Here is a 15,055-nt window from a genome sequence, read left to right on the forward strand (position 1 = left end):
AATGAACCTCCTCTTGAAATCAGAAGAACGTCACTTACATGTGCCCATATAATTAAAATCAGATCTCTGCCAAAGCATATCTGCTATTCCCTAGTAACTAAATGCCCTTCTAGAACACTATTCACCAACAAACCCAATGCAGCGAGAGCACTGCTCCTAAGATTTGAGCTAATGTGTCAAGAGGTTGAGCTACAGGATTGCTTACCTAGTATTGCCAAAAGACCTAACCCTCTGCCTCCTTGGTACCTGGTCCCTGCAGTTTGGAACCTCTCACACAGTTCCAAAAAACAATAACCCCACAAGAGCTCATCATACAAGAATTCCTTCAGCTGAAAGAAAAGTACAGTAGCTCCGCCTCGCATTCGGGAGGTACGGAATTCGATCGCCAGTACCGCCGGGTACCCACCGGTTTCCAATGGGTACAAGATTTCCCCCGGCCTGGTGCTCGGCTCTTCTGGGGTGAAATGGTTGGGAAAAGGGGCCATGAACCAAAAATGTTGGTTCAAGAAAAAAAGGTTCAAGATTTGAGCTAATGTGTCAAGAGGTTGAGCTACTGGATTGCTTACCTAGTATTGCCAAAAGACCTAACCCTCTGCCTCCTTGGTACCTGGTCCCTGCAGTTTGCAACCTCTCACTTACACAGTTCCAAAAAACAATAACCCCACAAGAGCTCATCATACAAGAATTCCTTCAGCTGAAAGAAAAGTACAGTAGCTTCACAGACGTTTACACGGATGGCTCGAAAACAGATCATTATGTCGGAAGCGCAGTTGTTCAAAGTGAATGGGAAAAAACAATAAGACTTCCACAGTGCGCGTCCATCTTTACTGCTGAATGCTATGCTGTTTCTGTTGCCATAGAGAAAATAATAAAAGAAAACCTCAGGAGAAGCATTGTTTACACAGATTTCCTAAGTATAGTCACAGTCCTTCACACAAGAAACGCAGTTATACCAATTCTGGGAAACATCATACACAGCATAGCAACACTTACAGATGAAGGACGAAGCATAAAAATTTGCTGGGTTCCCAGTCATGCAGGAATTCAAGGTAATGAAAAACAGATATGTGCACTGCCAAAGCTCGAGACAAGAAAATAAAAGAAGTGCAGGTACCATCTCAAGACTGCATGAAATTGATACAAAGTAAGCTGATACAAAAATGGCAGTCGACTTGGAACACTGAAACAAATAACAAAATACACCTCATAAAGCCTGTAATAGAAGAGTGGAAATCGAGCACCCACCTTGAACGTTCCAAAGTATCCTTATGCCGTCTTCGCATAAGACACACACATTTAACACAGCGTCATTTTAACTAAACAGGATAAGCCCCTGTGTGATTCATGCGGACACGAGCTAACAGTCACCCACATTTTAATCTCATGCAGACAACTTGAACAACTAAGAAAAAAACATTTTACGCAGTTTTACAAATAACACATTCCTCTTCATCCAGCGTTGCTTTTAGGTGAAAATTCGCTCATTGATTTGCCCTGGGTTTTCAGGTTTTTAATAGAAGCAAGCGTTCTAAACAGAATAAGTTTAAATTACATAAATGCAACACTCTTAACCTTGAAGTTGGCGCATGATAGCCTAAGCTGCTTATGCGCCACTAAACCCAACACAACAACAACAAAACATGGCCTCCAAGAGAGCAATAATTGTGTTTCAACTGTAGGTGGTTATTCGTTACATAACGCAATAGCTTTTGATCTGTTGACTTTCTCCTTCACTTTAACAAAGTTATTTGTAATTGCAACTGTCGCCTTCTCTTGAAAGAGCCCAGCCGGTAGCACAGCAAAACCCCCTCGTTTGTCCATTTGCTGTAATAGAAGATTATTCCGCTCAAAAAATGTCACCACTTCTGCAGTACAACCATGCACATGCTGCCAAGTGCTGACTGGGGAGAGCATGCAGAGGGGCCAACACAGGAGATTCATCGGTAGCGTTGAAGTACTCTGACGGCGAACATTTTGGCGAACAACTCTGTGTTTGCATCCTAGCCGTCTTCACTGGTGATGTCTTTAGAGTACTTTGGGGCGGCTCTGATGTGTGAATGAATACACGAGTCATCCAATGCCCATCATACGACAAGGCTACATAGATAGAAAACTGGTGAACTCTCGCGCATTGCACTTCCACTTCCGTAGCGGAGCGCGCCGTGGCAGGTGTCAGGTTTTCCTTTATGGTGTTCTTCCATGTTTTTGTGGTTGTCCACGCGAGAAATTTTTATCAGTGAAGGTACTGAAAATCTTTTATTGGGTCTAGTATTTTGCATAGTGGATGCAGCCAGAATGTTCGCAGCTAAAAGATTTATTTGTTTTTCTTCAACACGCAGCATACTCCATACTGATCTCTTGTCCTAGCAGTTATCACACGTCTTGAAAAGCATAACAGTGAGGTCGTATTCTCGATCGCCCCAAACGGTTCTTACTCTACTTCCAAACGTGTCGCACTTTGTGTCTCAGCTCTTTTTGCAGACCACCACTATCGTACCTAGCTGTTTTCCCATTCAACAGGCGGTTGAGCAACTCATTGGAAACCAACGCAAAGCTCGTCGGGATTAAGCAGATGGTCAGTGACATCGCTGGGGACTAAGTTGGCCTTACGTTTCATTGCCGGTGTTAATTCCAAATCCCACAGTTTCATGTCAGCTCTAGTCTTTTCATTTTCCATATCAAAAGGCATCAAAAGTGTTGTATCATGACGGGTCTGACCACACTGCAACTTTTCTTACTTGATGGGCCCGCTTGCCTAATTGGTCCTGTTTCCTTGACGCTGTCACTTGGCACAGGAATATTCTTTTCCTCTGTGTCTCACAACACAAAGGCACATTTCTAACATTACCGATCAATGACGTTTTGCTATACTTATGCAGCGTCACATGCTTTCTCGTCGGCAGCACATTGTTGCGGAATCTCCAGTGTCCAAGGCCGAAGGTACTAGACAAGATGGCATCCTGGGGCACGACGTCGACTTGTGCAGCAGATGGTGAGAGATGCAGGGTTCCTTTCAGCATAGTGTGGCAGGCAGTGAATAGGAACATGTGCTTGTTTTCTTTTGCTATCTATCGAGCCAATGATTCAAACTATACACTGGAGCATGTAATTTGAAACGAAGATGTACTCTTCCAAACGAGACGAAGACCGCACCTAACGTGCGCAGGGAACGGAAAGCATACGTTATATTATGACAATGGGCTATTTTAGTGTAAACACTGACTTAAAGTTAGTTTCCCGACTTCCTATAAATTCATATTACACCTGAAATATTTACAGAGTTTAGAAACCTGATAGTTTTAAAATTCTAATTGTGGTTTTTATTGCACCCTCGAGACCAGTGTGCCCCTAAATTTATGTGTTTCAATGAGTTTTTCAAGCACACGAAAACAAATTTCAACATATACCTAAGATGAGATTTTAGGAAGTGAAAGATTGGAAGATGCAATTATGGCACTTTGCAGTTTCATGAAGCTTCAAGCCATGCTGTCCCATTCACTTGCTACGCGAGAAACGTCACGAAGCAATTGTACATTTGGCTGCCTGCAGGCATGTTCGTGCACGATCCCTGATTGGTTCTTCAATGGTTAGTCTGCACCTCTGGGCAACGGACGTGCATGACACGAAAGCATGCTATATTATTTTGCTAGGTTCCTAGTCGCATTGGCATACGAGGAAAGAGGGAGCAGAAGTGTGTCGCACAAGCGAGAACAATAGAAATAAAATGTGAACTTGCCATTGCATGAAATTGGTAAGTAGCACTCTAAGATCTTAATGGCAGCTTTCTTGGGAAAATGAAGGAAAAGCTGCATAACACTTTAGAAAGGATATTGTGCTGCCATAATGAACATTTTCCCCGCAGGGGGCACCTGTTAAAGCAGGTGTTTGTGTGTTTTGTGCGACACCACGGACCCCGAGCACCCACGCTTAGCCGTGCGTGGCACCGTCGTGTCTGGGGAAAAGGGGATCCTGGTGGTTGAGCCGATGCCGAGTGTTTGGACCTTTAAGGCCCCTCGGCGGAGGCAACACACCACTTTGGCCCACGCTTCCCATAGACGGCACCTCCGGGCTGACCCACCCGGGGGAAATCGGCAGTCGCCTTTTCCTGTTCTCCCCTCCATCTTTCACTTTCCTATTTTCTTTCTTAGAACTGTCCTGTCCTCTCTTACCTTCTTCATTTCTTCCTACTTCCAGGCGGCGAGGGTTAACCTTGTGTGGCTAGCTACCCTGAGTTACGCCATATTGGGTTATAGTTGCGGTGTACAGCTGGCGTGGGCAGGAATAGACAATTTCTGTCCCGTCCCCTCGTTGGGCTCCATGGTGGGTGGCTGGCACTGCAGCCGAAAAATACACTTTTTATGGCATCTAAACACCTTAACCCCGATCGTCCTCCTTCTAAAAGGGGGCGCACCGAGACCACCATGTTCTTCTCAAAGAACATAAACAACTTTCCTCGTTTCCACGTGGTCCACAGTGACCACGAGGAAATCACTGCACGACTTGTGTCCCCATTTGTTGTTTCTCGAACGTTGACTGAGGCCATTGGCCAGGGCTATAAGATAAAGAAACTTGGAAACGGTGACCTGCTACTAGAATTAATATACAACCATCAGTATCAGAAGCTAAGTGCAGTCGAATCATTTGGAGAAATACCGGTACAGATTAGCCCGCACCGATCACTAAACACTGCTCGAGGAGTCATCTCTGATGATGACCTTAGGTACGTCAGTGAACAAGAACTTCTTGAAGGCCTGAAGGAACAAAATGTCACAGATGTTTACCGGATAAAGATCAGACGAGATAACAAAGAGATAGAAACAAAGCACATTGTACTCACCTTTGCTGCAAGCACTCTCCCAGAATCAGTCGAAGTAGGCTACACAAAGATAAAACTGAGGCCCTACATCCCTAACCCACGCCGCTGCTTCAAATGTCAGAAATATGGCCATGGCTCTCAGAGTTGCCGTGGCCAACTCACATGTGCAAAGTGTGCCTCGCACGAACACCCTACAGACAACTGCGAAGAACAGCTGCTTCTCTGCTCAAACTGTGAAGGTAACCACCCAGCTTATTCACGCTCATGCCCATACTGGAAAAAAGAAAAAGAAATAATTACACTGAAAGTCACCGAAAACATATCTTACGGAGAGGCACGAAAGCGGCTTTCTCTTCCTCAAAAGCCACAATACTCCGTTGTGACGCAGCAGGGCGCGGCATCACAGCGGTCGTTGGCACCTGCCCAGGAAGCACACAGTTCTTCCAGGGCAGCGCCACCTGCGCCCTCGGTGGAGTCAGCTAGCGCTACTCCACCACCACCCGCAAAGCTGGCTGCGCGGACCCCCAGGTCAGCCGGCCCAAAGGCCTCGACCCATGAGTCGAGGCCTAAAACTGACAATCCTGTGCTTTCTGCACAGTCGTCCACCGCATCTGAAGATGCGATGGACACAACTTCTTCACCCCAGCTGCCTAGGCGGCAAAGCTCACTGGAGCGAAAAAGAAAGGGAAAAGTCCCAATAACAGGTCCCAAGGACCTACAAACCTAAATTTAAACTTGTCCCTTAAATAACTTTTAATTATGGCGCTCCTCATTTATTGGAACTGCCGAGGACTCTTTAAAAATTTAGATGATATATATGAAATTCTTGCGGACTATCAGCCAAACATACTTTGTCTGCAAGAAACCCATTTAAAACCAGCAGACTCAAATTTCCTTAAGCAATATAATGTATTCAGGAACGACAGGCAAGGCAGCTCTCACTCCTCTGGTGGCGTTGCCATTGTAACACAAAAATCAATCCCCTCTCGAAACATCTCACTCAACACAGACTTAGAGGCAGTGGCAATCAGAAGCTTAGTTTATGGCAAAATAACAACCGTATGTTCCCTGTATATTGCTCCAACTTATAAGCTAAGTAGCGAAAGTTTTGAAAAATTGATTGATCAACTTCCGGAACCTTGGTTGCTGGTCGGAGACTTTAATGCTCACCACCCATTATGGGGATGTACAAGAACGGACTCCCGAGGTGTTCTAATCGAAAAATTCTTATTGTCCTCGGGATCATGCTTACTAAACACGAAACAGCCAACTTACTACAATATAGCTTATAACTCTTACACATCCATAGACCTAGCCATTGGCTCCTCGATGTTCCTGGCAGCTACAGAGTGGACTGTCATTAACAATCTATACGGAAGTGACCATTTTCCGATCTTAATAAAATATACTGGGAACGGAAATGAAAATGTGTCGAATCCCAGAAAATTCAAAGAAAATGCAGCCAACTGGAAGATGTTCAGGGAACAGTCATCATTGGCCAGTTCATCAGTTACTGACTTAGGCGTTGATGAAACTCAACGCTTAATCACGCTGCACATCATAGAGGCAGCAGAAAAATACATTCCACAGACGTCAAGTAAGCCACGAAATAAACGAAGACCCTGGTGGAATGCAGAATGTAAGACTGCTCGTGAAACTCAAAACAGGGCATGGTCGAAACTACGCCGATACCCCACAGCCGAAAACCTAATAGCCTTTAAGCGTGCAAAGGCAAATGGCAGGCGTATTCGACGCATCTCCAAGCGAGAAAGCTGGTCATCATTCCTGTCTTCAGTGAACTCCTATTCTGACGCACACAAAGTTCACAACAGGATAAGAGCACTTAAAGGATATAGCACAGTCCCAACGCCCCTTGTCAGCACCAGTGGTGACTCTCTTGAACATCAAGCAGACACACTAGGGCAACACTTTGAATACATATTCAGCTCAGCACACTATACAGATTCCTTTTTGCGGCACAAGGCAAGAGAGGAGAGGAAGCACATACATGATAAAAGGCCATCCTCAGGAGGATACAATAGCCCATTCACCATGCAGGAGCTGAAGATTGCACTAGACACATGTGGTAACACAGCTCCAGGTCCTGACAGGATCACATATGGAATGCTCAGGCATCTGCATGTGAACACTGTTGAAACCCTACTCTACCTGTATAATAAAGTATGGGCCACAGGACGCTTTCCTAAAGCATGGAAGGAAGCGATCATCATCCCAATATTAAAACCAGGAAAAGAACCCACACTTGCTGCTAGTTATCGGCCTATCGCACTAACCAGCTGTCTTTGCAAGCTTTTTGAGAAAATGGTAAATCGTCGCCTTCTCCATTTCCTTGAATACAATGGTCTTCTTTATCAAAACCAAGCTGGTTTTAGAGCTGGGCGATCAACAGCTGATCAGCTCATTGCCTTTGAGTCTTATGCAAGGGATGCTTTTGCACATAAACAACATTGTTTATCTGTCTTTTTCGATCTTGAAAAAGCATATGATACCACTTGGCGCTATGGTATCTTCCGCGACCTCTTCTCTCTTGGCATCACAGGAAACATGTTGAGCACAATTCGAAGTTACTTGTCTGAACGGACCTTCAAAGTTCGTGTTGGCAATGCGTATTCAAAGCAGTACATTCAAGAAAATGGTGTCCCTCAAGGTGGTGTTCTCAGTTGCACACTTTTTGTAGTCAAAATGAACTCTTTAAAAAGCGTGCTGCCAAAAACTATTTCTTGTTCTGTATATGTTGATGACGTCCAGATAAGCTTCAAATCTTGCAACTTGGCCATCTGTGAACGACAAATTCAGCTAGGTGTAAACAAATTGTCCAGGTGGGCTGATGACAATGGGTTTAAATTTAACTCTGGAAAGAGTGTTTGTGTACTTTTCTCTAAGCAGCGTGGCATCAGGCCTGACCCCAACATTACACTGAATGGCCAGAGCCTTGCCTTTAAAAAAGAACATAAATTTCTTGGCGTAGTTGTTGACGAAAAACTTTCCTTCATTCCCCACATAAAACAGTTGCGACTGAAGTGTCTCAAAGCGATGAATTTGCTAAAAATTCTCTCTCACCGGTCATGGGGCACAGACCGCGACTGCCTTCTGAACCTTCTGAATAGTGTAGTTCTATCACGCATTGACTATTGCTCGATGGTTTATGGGTCAGCATCATCCTCTGCGCTAAAATTGCTCGATCCCGTGCACCACCTCGGCCTTCGCCTCGCTACAGGCGCTTTCCGAACTAGCCCAATTGCTAGCCTCTATGTCGAGGCGAACCGATGGTCACTGCAACGAAGGAGACAATTTACTTCTCTAACTTATGCTATGAAGGTACTATGCCAACTGGACCATCCATGTCGTCGGCTCCTGCTTGACAAAACTGGCACAGCACTTTTCTCAAAAAAACCATCTCTTACTCCCCCATATCCAATCAGAGTTGCCACGCACATTGAATACCTGAATGTTTCGGTTACCAGTCTTCATACAACTTCCATAAAAGACCTAATTGCTCCTTGGGAAATGCACGGTGTTAATTGCGACCTGTCGTTTCTTGAAGTGGGCAAACATGCATCCCCTATTGCCATACAGCAGCATTTCATGTCACTTCAGGAGAAGTACACTTGTGATGAATATTACACAGATGCTTCGAAGTCTGCTCAAGTCTCCTGTGCAGCACATGGACCACAGTTTTCACAGTCAAAAACCCTGAACAGAAATACTAGTATATTTACCGCTGAATGCAATGGTATCCTTTTAGCTGTGAGACACATTATAGAAAATAAAATACAGACGTCGATCATCTACACAGACTCCCTCAGTGTTTTAAAGTCCCTATCCTTTTGGAAATGGCAAAATAAGAACCCAGTACTGAACTCTCTTTATAACACCCTTATGTTTGCCCATGAACAAGAAATTAAAATTACACTGTGTTGGGTGCCAGGCCACCGCTGTATACCTGGTAATGAGGCAGCTGATAGGCTAGCTGCTTCAGCTGCCCTTAGAAATGACACAGACATTGATAAGATAACTTATCATGACCTCAAACCACACATAAAAAACATGATTCGACAACAATGGCAAGAGGAATGGGACGCAGCATCAGAAAATAAACTACACACAATAAAGGCAAAAATAGGCAGGTACACCACAGAAAAACAACACAGATTTAAAGAAGTAGCCCTGTGCAGGCTGAGAATTGGCCACACATACATAACCCATACATATCTTTTAACCAACTCTCCTGCACCACACTGCTCGAGATGTGGTGATCGACTCACTGTCATACATGTTTTAATCATATGTACACAACTGGAACCAGAAAGAAGACGTCATTTTCCCTCCTTGTTCACTCATCAAATACCTGCACACCCATCCATTTTTATTGGCGACAACCCAATGTTTCCTTTAAAACAGGTGCTTAAATTTTTATCACAAGTAGGCTTTTTACATGAAATTTTTTATCGACGTGGGTCTCAGCCCGCTCCTCCTTGAGAGGACGGATGAGATCTTTTAATACATCTACTTATACATTGCGCATCCATTATATATCACAAATGAATTTTAGGCCCTATACACCATTGTTTTTAGCGATATTACAGAGCGAATACATTTTTAGGCCCTATACACCAGTTTTTTATCCCTTCATGAAAAATCACAACTATTCCATCATATAAACTTGAGTGCACCATTAACCTTGAGTTTGGCGCTCTTTGGCCTGAGTCGCCCTTGCGCCATTAAAATCCATCATCATCATCATCATAATGAACATTTTATCAAGGTCGTTTTATTTGTTTTACATGTAGGTCATATACACATCCCCCATAGTTTCTTGTGAACAAAAAATACAAAGAGGACAAGCTGTCGGGCTAGTTGGTTTTTCATAGTTATTGCAGCGCGTAGCCGGACAAGGACGAAGACGGAGGAACACGTAAGATGCAGAGGCACTGAACTGCGACTTTATTTTTGTAAATCAGCCAACCATGTCATATATATAACAGAGAAACGCCCACTAGAGGAACAAAATCTACAGGTGGCGTAAACAGGTGCAACAAAATCAAACAGGAGTATAAAAAATCGATAAATCTAAATGCTTAACACACGATTGACATGGTACAGTGACATAACATGATAATAGTGGCCGTAGGGAAAGTGCGTGAAAAATTAACAAAAATTTCCAGTCCTTAACAAGCAACAATGGCTAAAAAAGGTGGATGCGCAGAAAACATTTTTTATATTAGAACTTGTTTATAAAACCGCAGAGAAACTTATGAGATGGACAAAAAATAATAAGTAAATTAAACATGAAAAAAGAAGAGAGAGAGATGCAAATGTTGAAACAAAATTGAAAGCCAACAATTAACACTGCAAAACAAAAAAACAACAATGAATTAAACAATATGACGGACTGCAATTCAAAATGTATAAAACGAAGGCATGTAAAGAGTACAAATAAAATCAAAGATAAAATCAAGCACAATCAGAGAGAAAAGCAATTTCTTTGTTCGAAAGGAAAACTGAGGATGTGCTGACGGATTCATCCTTGTGCTTAGCAATCAAAGCGACTTCCACTATTTCGCGTGTAAGCTTGTTATGGGATCGGTTTAGAAGGGTCGTTTTCTGAAAGACGGGAGCATTTTCTATTGTGGTCGCATGTGCGACAATGTACTGGCAGGTTTTTGTATGATGACCCTGAAAAATCATTGCTATGCTTCATTAAAGATGAATAATACATTGGCCAGTTTGGCTGATGTATGCTTTGCCACAAGATAGAGGGATGGAGTATACAAGCCCTTCTGCGCATGTTACGGCGGGATTCTTGTGCCTTGTGGTGCAGCCATTATCTCTCTTTGTCGTTTTGTTGACCATGCGACAAAGTCTTGATAGGCGGTGCGGGGCTGAAAAGACCACGTGAACGCCTGCCTTCTTACCAATCTTCTTGAGATTATGAGAAATCTTGTGGATATAAGGTATTATTGCTACCTTATTTCGCTGTTGGACTTCAGCTGAAGGGCCTGTCATCTTCATTTTGTAGTTCTTTAACATTTTTCTAGCCACAGAAGAGAGAAGTTTCTGCGGGAATCCCGACTGCGTCAGCCTGCACACTTGAGCTGAAAAGTTATCCTGAAATTTATGCTTGCATGACTTCGTCAAGGCGTTACTAAAACCAGATTGCACAATATTCCTTTTAACCAACTTTGAATGAGCAATACCATAAGCTAAAATGGGTTTCTTGCTTCTTGGTTCGAACGCCCAGCAAACATGATTAGGAGTGAAAAAACGTCTTAGCTCGAGAAAACGAATGGAATTCTTGTCTGGCACTTCGTGGGTCTGCTCAAGTGGCGCCATTGTGTTCGCAAACACGGTCAGAACTTGAGATACCCGACTTAAAATGGTTTCATTATTGCAACCTAAGATAACTAAGTAATCATCTGCGAACCGGAAGATCTTTAAATGCATGAGTTATCAAAGCATTAAGAGCTCTGTCATGCATGCAGAGGTAAAGGTCACTGAGAACTGGGGCAATGCATGATCCTGTACAGATCCCCTGCCTTTGTATAAAACGAGACCCATTCCAATCTGCAAGGTTGATTTGAGGTAAACCGACAACAATTCCAAAAAACCATCAACACTAATGCCGCACTTATTCTGAAAAGCCACGGCGCCATATTTGGACAGCCATTACTGTTGATGGTTTTTTGGAATTGTTGTCGGTTTACCTCAAATCAACCTTTGCAGATTGGAATAGGTCTCTTTTTATACAAAGGCAGGGGATCTTTATAGGATCATGCATTGCCCCAGTTCTCAGTGACCTTTACCTCGGCATGCATGACAGAGCTCTTAATGAAAGCTTTGATAACTCATGCGTTTTAAAGATCTTCCAGTTCGTAGATGATTACTTAGTTATCTTAGGTTGCAATATTGAAACCATTTTAAGTCGGGTACCTCAAGTTCTGACCGTGTTTGCGAACACAATGGCGCCACTTGAGCTGACCCACGAAGTGCCAGACAATAATTCCATTTGTTTTCTCGAGCTAAGACTTATTTTCACTCCTAATCATGTTTGCTGGGCGTTCGAACCAAGAAGCAAGAAACCCATTTTAGCTTATGGTATTGCTCATTCAAAGTTGGTTAAAAGGAATATTGTGCAATCTGGTTTTAGTAACACCTTGACGAAGTCACGCAAGCATAAATTTCAGGATAGCTTTTCAGCTCAAGTGTGCAGGCTGACGCAGTCGGGATTCCCGTAGAAACTTCTTTCTTCTGTCGCTAGAAAAATGTTAAAGAACTACAAAATGAAGATGACAGGCCCTTCAGCTGAAGTCCAACAGCGAAATAAGGTAGCAATAATACCTTATATCCACAAGATTTCTCATAATCTCAAGAAGATTGGTAAGAAGGCAGGCGTTCACGTGGTCTTTTCAGCCTCGCACCGCCTATCAAGACTGTCGCATGGTCAACAAAACGACAAAGAGAGATAATGACTGCACCACAAGGCACAAGAATCCCGCCGTAACATGCGCAGAAGGGCTTGTATACTCCATCCCTCTATCTTGTGGCAAAGCATACATCAGCCAAACTGGCCAATGTATTCATCTTTAATGGAGCATAGCAATGATTTTTCAGGGTCATCGTCCAAAAACCTGCCAGTGCATTGTCGCACATGCGACCGCAATAGAAAATGCTCCCCTTTCTTTCAGAAAACGACCATTCTAAACCGATCCCATAACAAGCTTACACGCGAAATAGTGGAAGCCGCTTTGATTGCTAAGCACAAGGATGAATGCGTCAGCACATCCTCAGTTTTCATTTCGAACAAAGAAATTGCTTTTCTCTCTGATTGTGCTTGATTTTCTTTGATTTTATTTGCACTCTTTACATGCCTTCGTTTTATACGTTTTGAATTGCAGTCAGGCATATTGTTTAATTCATTGTTGGTTTTTTGTTTTGCAGTGTCAATTGGTTGGCTTTCAATTTTGTTTCAACATTTGCATCTCTCTCTCTTCTTTTTTAATGTTTAACTTATTTTTTGTCCATCTTATAAGTTTCTCTGCGGTTTTTTAAACAAGTTCTAATATAAAAAATGTTTTCTGCGCATCCACCTTTTTTAGCCTTTGTTGGTTGTTAAGGACTGGGAATTTTTGTTGCTTTTTCACGCACTTTCACTATGGCCACTATTATCATGTTATGTCACTGTATCATGTCAATCATATGTTAGGCATTTAGATCATCATCAGCCTGACTGTACCCACTGCAGGGCGAAGGCCTCTCCCATATTTCTCCACTTAACCCGGTTGTGTGCTAGCTGCATCCACTTGACCCCTGCGAACTTCTTAATCTCATCCGCCCACCTAACTTTCTGCTGCCCCCTCCTACGCTTTCCTTCCCTTGGAATCCAGTTTGTTACCCTAAGCGACCATCGGTTATCCTCTCTTCGCACTACATGTCCTGCCCATGTCTATTTCTTCTTAATGTCCACTAGAATGTCGGTAACTTGAGTTATTTCTCTGACCCACTCTGCACGCTTCCTATCTCTTAATGTTACACCTACCATTTTTTGTTCCATAGCCCTCTGGGTTGTCCTCAACTTAAGTAGAACTTTCTTGGTTAGCCTCCACGTTTCAGCCCCATAAATGAGTACAGGTAAGATGCAGCTGTTGTATACTTTCCTCTTGAGCGATACCGGTAAGCTGCTAGACATAATCTGCGAGTGCTTGCCAAATGTGCTCCATCCCAATCTTATTCTTCTTGTTATTTCCTTTTCATGGTCCGGATCTGCGGTTACTACCTGTCCTAAGTAGACATATTCGCCTACTACTTTCAGTACTTCGCTACCTAATGTAAACTGCTGTTCCTTCCCGATGCTGTTGAACATTACCTTAGTCTTCTGCATATTGATTTTCAAGCCTACCTTTCTACTTTTCCTGTTTAGGTCATCAATCATTATTTGTAGTTCATCTCCCGAGTTGCTTAGCAAGGCAATGTCATCAGAAAATCGCAGATTACTGAGGTATTCTCCATCTACCCTTATCCCTAACTGCTCCCATTCCAAGTCTCTGAATACTTCCTCTAAACAAGCTGTGAATAGTACTGGGGAGATTGTGTCTCCTTGCCTAACACCTTTCTTTATGGGAATTTTGTTACTTTCTTTATGCAGAACTATGGTTGCTGTGCAGCCACTATATATATCTTCCAGCACTTTCACGTACGGCTCGTCTACCCCCTGATTTCGCAATGCCTGCATCACCGCCGAGGTTTCAACTGAGTCAAATGCTTTTTCGTAATCAATGAATGCTATGTATAAGGGCTGGTTATATTCCGAGCATTTTTCTATCACCTGATTGATGGTATGGATATGATCGATAGTAGAGTACAGTTTCTGAAACCCTGCTTGATCCTTTGCTTGATTGACGTCTAAGGTTGTTCTGATTCTATTAGCGATTACCTTCAGTTCAGTTCAGGCGTTCAGTCGTGTCTGACTCTTCGTGACCCTATGGACCATGTCACGCCACGCTTTCCGGTCTCTCACTATCTTCTTAACATCGCATAGCTTCATCTGCAATGCCTCGAGAATGCCATCTAACCATCGCGTTCGCTGCCTACCCCTTCTCCGGCGACCCTCAACCTTTCCCAACGCCAAATCTTTCTCCAGCGACTCCTCTCTTCTCATCAGATGACCAAAGTAGCTGAGCTTTAACTTTAGAATTTGACCCTCCAATGAGCAGTCAGGGTTTATGGTCGACAATATCGACTGATTTGATCTTCTGGCAGTCCCAGGAACTCTTAAGAGTCTTCGCCAGCACCACAATTCAAACGCGTCAATTCTTCGGCGGTCAGCCTTTTTCACAGTCCAACTCTCGCATCCATACATCACAACTGGAAAGACCATAGCACGGGTTATACGGATCTTGGTTGGCAGACTAATGTCTCTGCTCTTTACTAGGCGGTCAAGGCTAACCATTGCTCTCTTTCTCAGAAGCAGGCGTCTCCTAATTTCATGGCTGCAGTCTCCTTCCGAGGTAATCTTGGCGCCCAAGAACAGAAAATCTGTCACAGCTTCCACTTCTTGTCCATTGATACTCCAGGACTTGATAGGGCAAGATGCCATGATCTTCGTCTTTTTAATGTTCAGTTTAAGCCCAGACTTCTCACTCTCCTCTTGTACGCGCATCAGAAGGCTCTTGAGTTCCACTTCACTTTCTGCCATTAAAGTGGTATCATCCGCATATCTTA

At 43.4% G+C, this 15,055-nt stretch overlaps 1 long non-coding RNA gene across 1 annotated transcript in view; it reads left to right on the forward strand.

Annotated features, from left to right (window-relative positions):
- The window catches only part of LOC146210321 (uncharacterized), a 150,353-nt gene that overhangs the window by 82,944 nt on the left and 52,354 nt on the right, over positions 1-15,055 (forward strand). Inside the window, exon 3 of the long non-coding RNA XR_014708946.1 lies at positions 2,880-2,992. This is a non-coding gene — a long non-coding RNA (uncharacterized LOC146210321). The remainder of the gene's footprint in view (positions 1-2,879; positions 2,993-15,055) is intronic.

Source organism: Amblyomma maculatum, chromosome 1 (genome assembly GCF_055883805.1).
Source record: "Amblyomma maculatum isolate TAMU_Amacu chromosome 1, ASM5588380v1, whole genome shotgun sequence".
In the NCBI taxonomy this organism is placed as follows: Eukaryota; Metazoa; Arthropoda; class Arachnida; order Ixodida; family Ixodidae; genus Amblyomma; species Amblyomma maculatum.